Source organism: Passer domesticus, chromosome Z (assembly GCF_036417665.1).
Source record: "Passer domesticus isolate bPasDom1 chromosome Z, bPasDom1.hap1, whole genome shotgun sequence".
In the NCBI taxonomy this organism is placed as follows: domain Eukaryota; kingdom Metazoa; phylum Chordata; class Aves; order Passeriformes; family Passeridae; genus Passer; species Passer domesticus.
In genome coordinates this window covers 11138014-11145013 of record NC_087512.1, presented here as the reverse complement: position 1 = coordinate 11145013, position 7000 = coordinate 11138014, and positions in this window count along the sequence as shown.

Sequence of the window (7000 nt, the reverse complement as noted above, 5' to 3'; positions counted from 1 at the left end):
TGCCGGGGCCGTGCGGTGCCGGGGCCGTGCGGTGCCGGGGCTGGCGCCGCTCGGCTCCGCGCCCGCTTTTATCCGCGCCGGCGGGGCGGGGCATGCGCGGTGGGCGCGGAGCTCTCCCCGGTGCTGAGCGCTGCCCCCACGGCTGCTCCCGATGATCGCCCCCGTCCCGTCCCGAACTGTCCCGTCCCACCCCGTCCCGTCCCGTCCTATCCCGTCCCGTCCCATCCCGTCCCGTCCCATCCCGTCCCGTCCCGTCCCGTCCCGTCCCGTCCCGTCCCGTCCCGCACACCTGCCCGGGAACCGCTCGTGTGAATCAACCGGGTGTTCCCTCGGGCTCAGTGCGGCAATTGCCCGGCCAGAGGCGATGCCCTCTCCCCCTCGCCGCTGTCAGGCTCCCTTCCCCTATATGATCGCCCATCTCCTGATGTGATCCCCGCTGCCCCGATGTGATCGCCTCTCCCCGATGTGATGCACACAGTCCCGCTACGATTCCCCTCCCCGATGAGGTCCCCGCCGACCAGCTCTCACAGAACCTTTCCCATCCTGCGTGGGGACAACTTTTGGGGATGCCGCACCTTCGCCGAGCCGCAGGGTGACCCGGAAACCACCCGCGCTTTCTCTCTTGAGAAACCTCGGCACCGGGCCGGACCGCGCCTACTCTGAATGACCGCAGTCCGGACAGGGACCCACGAACGCCCCTCCTGCTTTTGGGACTCCGGGAGACGGTGTCTCTGGCTCATTTTAAAGCGAAGCTGTCAGTGCTCGGGCGAAGGCGGCCGCCGCTCCCCCGAGGCAGAGGGATCCCGCCCGCAGGGGGCCCCCCTGCCTTGCGCCGGACCCGAAAATCGCTTCCCCACCAAGCCTGCCGCAGAAACAGACAGCAACCGACGGGAATAGCAACTCAGGCTTCCCTTCTTCTGTTCCGCTTCTAAATAAATCAAGATAACTGCGCATTTTTAAAACCAAATAGATTCTGGATATACCTAAGTAAAGCAGCACTGTGAATCGGCCATCTCGGGGAGATTTACGGAACATTTAACAAGTATGTTTTTTTTCCCATTGATTTATCTCGCTGAACTTCCTGCAAAGACATAGTCCTGTGTGCTATTTGTTATCAGCAGTCCACGCATCACTTTGATTTGTATTTGCAGGGACCCTGTAAAAATATGAGCCAGATGATGGTATGGCAGGGGAACAAGAGTAATTAGAAGTTTTTTACATCATTCATATTGCTTATAGTGAGGGTGCAATTTACTGGAATTAACAATGCAAGGCTCTGGGAAGGTTTTGTCTGCAGATTACTTGGTATAATAAATAGCTTGGTGAAAAAGAGAAAATTTGGATCTTCAGAACATTGATCACATCAGGCCTCAAAAAATGGGTCCCTGACATTTTTTCCTGTCGTGGTTTAACCCCAGCCAGCAGTCAAACCCTTGCAGCCACTCATTTACTCCCCCACCAGCAGAATTGGGCAGAGAATTGGAAGGGCAAAAGCTAGAAAACTCGAGGGTTGAGATGAAGACAGTTTAATAGGGAAAGCAGCGGCCACACATGCAAGCAAAACAAAACAAGGAGTTAATTCATCGTTTCCCATGGGCAGGCAGGAGTTCAGCCATCTCCAGGAGAGCAGTGCCCAGCACATCTAAGTGTCACTTGGGAAGACAAATGTCATCATGCCCAACATGCCCCTTCCCTCTTCCTCCCTCCCCTTTATGTCCTGAAGGTGGTGTCGCACGGTCTGGAATATGCCTCTGGTCAGTTGGGGTCACCTTTCCTGGCTGTGTCTCCTCCCACTCTGCCAAGCCCCCCCAGCTTCCCTGCCAGCGTGGCAGTCTGAGAAGCAGAAAAGGCTTTGGCTGTGTGTAAGCTCTGCTCAGCAGTAACTAAAACATCTCTGTGTTATCATCACTGTGTTCAGCACAAAGCCAAAACATAGCCAAATACCAGCCCCTTTGAGGAAAATTAACTTCATCCCAACCAAATCCAGCACATCTTCACAATTTTTCCAAATAATGGATTTTTTCCCCTAGGTGTTCATACCTCTTAATCACTGACTAGAGTTGCATCTGGGTGGTATTTTCAATACACAGCATTAAGATGCATCTCTCAGCCTGCTGAATGGCAGCAGTTTTCCAAATTCTTTCAACCAGAGGAAATCATCCTTGCAGTGAAATTCAACGACCCCATTAGTCCCATCAGTGTTGCACAGTCGACTGTAAAACAGCACATGCAGAAGAGAAAGCCACTGATCCCTTAAAACCATCAGAAGAACCAACATATAAACAAGCAACGTGAAAATGCTGAGTTTCAGCCAGACCTGCAGATGTTATGTAAACAGTGCAGAGGGTGAGGTGCCTCCCAGCCCACAGCATCAATAACTGCCTTAGCACTAGGGTCAGCACTTACCCAAAACCAAGATTAATAAAACATTTGAAATAAGCAAGTTCTTATTCAATTTTCCTTCTCCACTTATCCCTGCTACTATTATAGCCCCCAAAGAAAAAAACATCTGTAATCGAGACAGAGACTTGACAAATTATTAGTGAGGTTGATAGTACAGAAGTAGACTTTTTCTAGATTGAATTCTAACCTATTCTCATCCTATTGCTATCTTCACACCCAATTTTAAATGTGTCACTGGAAAAATTGCAGCAAACACACCCAATTTTAAATATGTCACTGGAAAAATTGCAGCAAACATGTCTCGCATAGAATAATTTCTTCTACCATTTCTTCTGTTTGGCACATCTTGCTGATTATATTGCTGAGACTGAACAGTCATAATTCAGAAAGGGGAAGAGGAGGAAAATAATGTCCAACCTTACATTGCTTTTTCTGTTAGTCACCCAGAGAAACCAAAGTAGTGTGAAGTTTGGTACCTCCTGGGAACACTGGTAGTGGATTTTGAACTCAGGTCTGCAAGTGTCAAATGATTGTCCAAGGTTTTTACTCATGTTTACACCCACAGAAAAATTCCTTTTTAGTCCTGGGTGGTTTTTCTTTTGTCATTCTTCATTTCAGAGACATTTTAGAGGCAGGTAAGGGAACTTCCAACACCTTGATTAATAATAAAAGAAATATTTGCTGAATAATTTATTTAGCACACTGCCAGAACATTGCCATAGCTGAAAAAAATGTTGAAAAAAAAGCCATCAGCTACTTTCAAAAAGTATTGGAAAACTCATCAGATACAATCACAAGGACTATTGTTCTGGAAGACACTGTTTTCTGCTTGTTCCCTAGTCCTTCCACCCATGCTGCCAAAGCTGTGTTGCTAACATGTAACTTTCCAGAGCCTTCTTTTTATCCAAGTGTCAGGGTCATTTGTACTTCTTACTCAAAATTTCTGAAAATTCTAATAAACTTGACAGGCAGAGGCTTCCATGATGCTCTCTGGCAATAACGGTGAAAAAACGGCTGATCTGTGCATTTTGTTAATCTCAAACAAATCAGGCAGAGGCTTTTTTTGCATATATGTAGTACTATGCTAAAATAATCCGCAGGGCTGAGATTGCTAGTTTGCCTGCAGGCAGCATCAATCAGTACACTAGACTTAAAAAAGCTTTCACTTGTTCAGACCACCAACAGAAACTGCCCACTGGTTTTGACTATGTTGTGTCAGTGTCCTGCAGGTGTTTCTCAAATAGCATTAAAATATGTTTTATTTTAATATGCCAAATAAACATTTGCTGAAATGGTAATTTTCCTACAATTTACCCCAAAGAATTCCTATAATTTTTCACTCCCTTTACAGACCTCATACATAAACAAAAGATTTATTATAATTACAACAGTGACTGAAACAGCTGTATGCTCCTCTGAAATATTTTGGCAAGAGAGATGGTGTTCTGTTTTCAATATGAAAGGCATTTTTGTAGCTTAAAGCAGACTTTTAAAATATTGAATGTATCACTAAATACAGAGAAATGAGACTATTTCTCAGGATATTTTCCAACAGTAAGAGATTTTAAATTTTTCATATTTGACACACAAAAAGAAAAAATTAGTAATAATAAAGCTCTAGAACAGATTTTATTAAGAAGATTTACATGTGTGTGTGTGGCTTAAATGGGCTTTATATTATATAAATGTTGCATTCTTGCAACTGAATTCTGTTTTGTGAATAACTCTTTTTATGGCATCCTCTCTCAAAATTCTGGAGCATGAGAAGGAAACTAGAAAACAGGAAAGGGATATTTCATGTTTGCTTAGTTTTTCAGCTCTAATTTCTGGAACTGATATGGTCTCTTCTTTTTATGAGCTCAGGGCTACAATCTCATCTTTCTGACCAATTTCAGACAGTAACTGTTACCAGTTTCAGTTCCAGTTTCAACTGGGTTTTACAACTTTACCTTTTCCACCCTGAGAGTGAATGTGTTGTGACTTGATATGTGTCCACCATGGGAAGATTTTCATGGCAATTCTTCTCTTAAAGTATAGTAGGAAATGGATAAAGGCTTTCATTACAAAATCTCAGATAACACAATGATCATGCCACAATTCATGTACCACAGACATATCCTCCAGAAAGTATTATTTGGACACAGAAATAGGTTTTAATAAAAACAGAACAGACCAAAACAAAACCTCTAAAAATACCCCAAAACCAAACAAATTACCTCCCAAAAACTTTGATTATGGTCATCATCCTCTCATAATTTACTTTCTAGGCAGACTACTGAGAATATATTTTCTGGGCACTTTCTTAAAGAGATAATTCAAACTGACCTGTTGCTCCAGAAACATGCTTTTATTTGGTTAATATGGACAGCATGACCAATTAGTTTATAAACTCTAACTTCATGCAAGCATGAAATTATAATTTTGTGAATTAGCTCAGTAGTCTTAGAAAACAATCCATATTTGAAGACTGACTAGAAATCTGAGTGTGAGCATACAAAAAAATTTCATGTTAAAGAATCAGTGACTACTTAGAGTTTGCTTCATTCTCTTGCTTAAATCTGCCCACAGACATACCAGAAGTGGAATGTCAGCAAATACTATTTTTTTTTTGCAAGAGTAACTTATGAAGTTCCAAAAATCTGTAATGATTATAATGAAATGGGAGTTGAGAGATTCAACAGCGTCTCTGGCTCAATTACCAATAGTTAGGTATTTTAAGAGGTTGCATCTCTAATGAGAAACAGGGAATAAGACTAAAGATTAAAAAAAAATGTACCCACAAACTTCTTTATAAATCTGGCAGAGAAATAATACATCAACAGTGGCATTTACCCAGGAAACTCCACAGCGTCCTTGGTATTCAGAGTCATTCCCTTTTAGTTCATCTCCCTGCCAACAGCCACAGTATCAGAGAGTCACAGAATAGTCTAAGCCCACCACATCATGTGTGATCCATGTTCTTGACATTTCTAGTCCAAGCAAACTGTTAAGCTGCCAGGATAGTTAGAAGTCAGGTCTGGACAGTGTTTCACCTTGGATGTGACAGACAAGGATGTGTTATACTCCAGAGGTATCTCCTCTCCCTGTCAACTGCAGAAGCAGAGCAAGTGTGTATTATATAATTTTGTATCTTTAAATTTTGAGCAGGAGACTCCCACTCCTACTAAAGCAAAATTGCCTTCCATGCCTGTCTTTGCATGGACTTCATTTTGTAGCAATTCTTCTATGCCAAACAAAATAATTTGTGTTTCAGTTCCTCGCTGCTCAGAACTTCTGCTTTTCTGGCTCTGTAAACATTTCTACATACATATAAATTGCAATGCATAAATTTATTTTATGTCTGTCCTGGAAGTCTACTTAAATTTAGAAGAGTTCAGTATTATTTCTGGTTTGTCAGTCCAGGATTGATTGTGTCTCATTGTGACCTTTCAATAAATGTACAGGCTTTTCTGAGTGGAGCTGCACCTACTGAACTGCAACAACTTTGTTGCCACAAGAACACAGCTGATGTGGAGATATATTCTTTTTCTTTTCATAACTGAGGTTGAGTTAGCAAAAACAACTCAATTTCTTTCAAAAGAAACCTCCAAAATCTCAGGTTATACTTCTTTGGAACATGAAACCACTGGGAAGACACAGTGCCATAAATTCTGTTCACTTAAAATGTCCTTAGTATGTACTCACACGAGGAGAGTGCTTTCTACTTGTGTCACTGCTTCACATCTTGACTGTTTTTAGCTGGGATAGATGTAGTTTTCTCCTTAGCAGCTGGTACAGTGCTGTGTTTTGGACACTGTGTCAGCTACAGCTACAGCATCCCTGAAGCAGGAACCCTACCGTCCCCCAGGGTATTTTCTGACACTACACCCAGTGAATCATTTTTTCTGTGTATGTGCATGCTGGCATAAAGCCCAGGGAGTTATGGATGTCTCAGACCAGATTCCCACAGCTCTTTCTCCACTCTGTACGACTTTTTGATTACAAATTTTTGCCACTAAAAAAATATAAAAAATCAAATAAAAACAAAACCCATTCCCACAAACTCTCTTGAGCTTTTAGTTCTGCACCACTTCCAGGGTTGGGGAGAATTAGAGGCAACAGGAATTAAGTTTTCCTTGTGAGGAAGAAACCAAGATGGAATCCCACAGGAAATACTAGTTGCTTCCCATCTGATTCACCTACTAGTGAACACCTAGCTAAAGAGATGACTGAAAATGGAAGCAAACAGTTAAATGTCTCTCACAGAAGGGTTATTGTTCTGATGGTTATTTTAACTGATGTTAAACCAGTACTTTATAAACATATGGCCATCCCTTGAACTGTCATATCTTCTTTCCACTGCTCTTAGCCTGCTGTCCTCATTTTACAGTATTTTTCCTTTTTATTTCATTTGGCGGAGATACTTCCTTATTCCCCAACTGAATTATTTTAAAATATAAATGTCAAATTGTGTGGCTTTTTCTATTCAACACATGTCAAGTGTTTTTAGATATTAAATTGTAATATCAATTTCAGGTCACACTTAGCTTTAAATTAATTTCAGGCAAGTACTGATAAAGAGCTAAGCAGGCTATAATACCCAGTCTCACAAAATAGC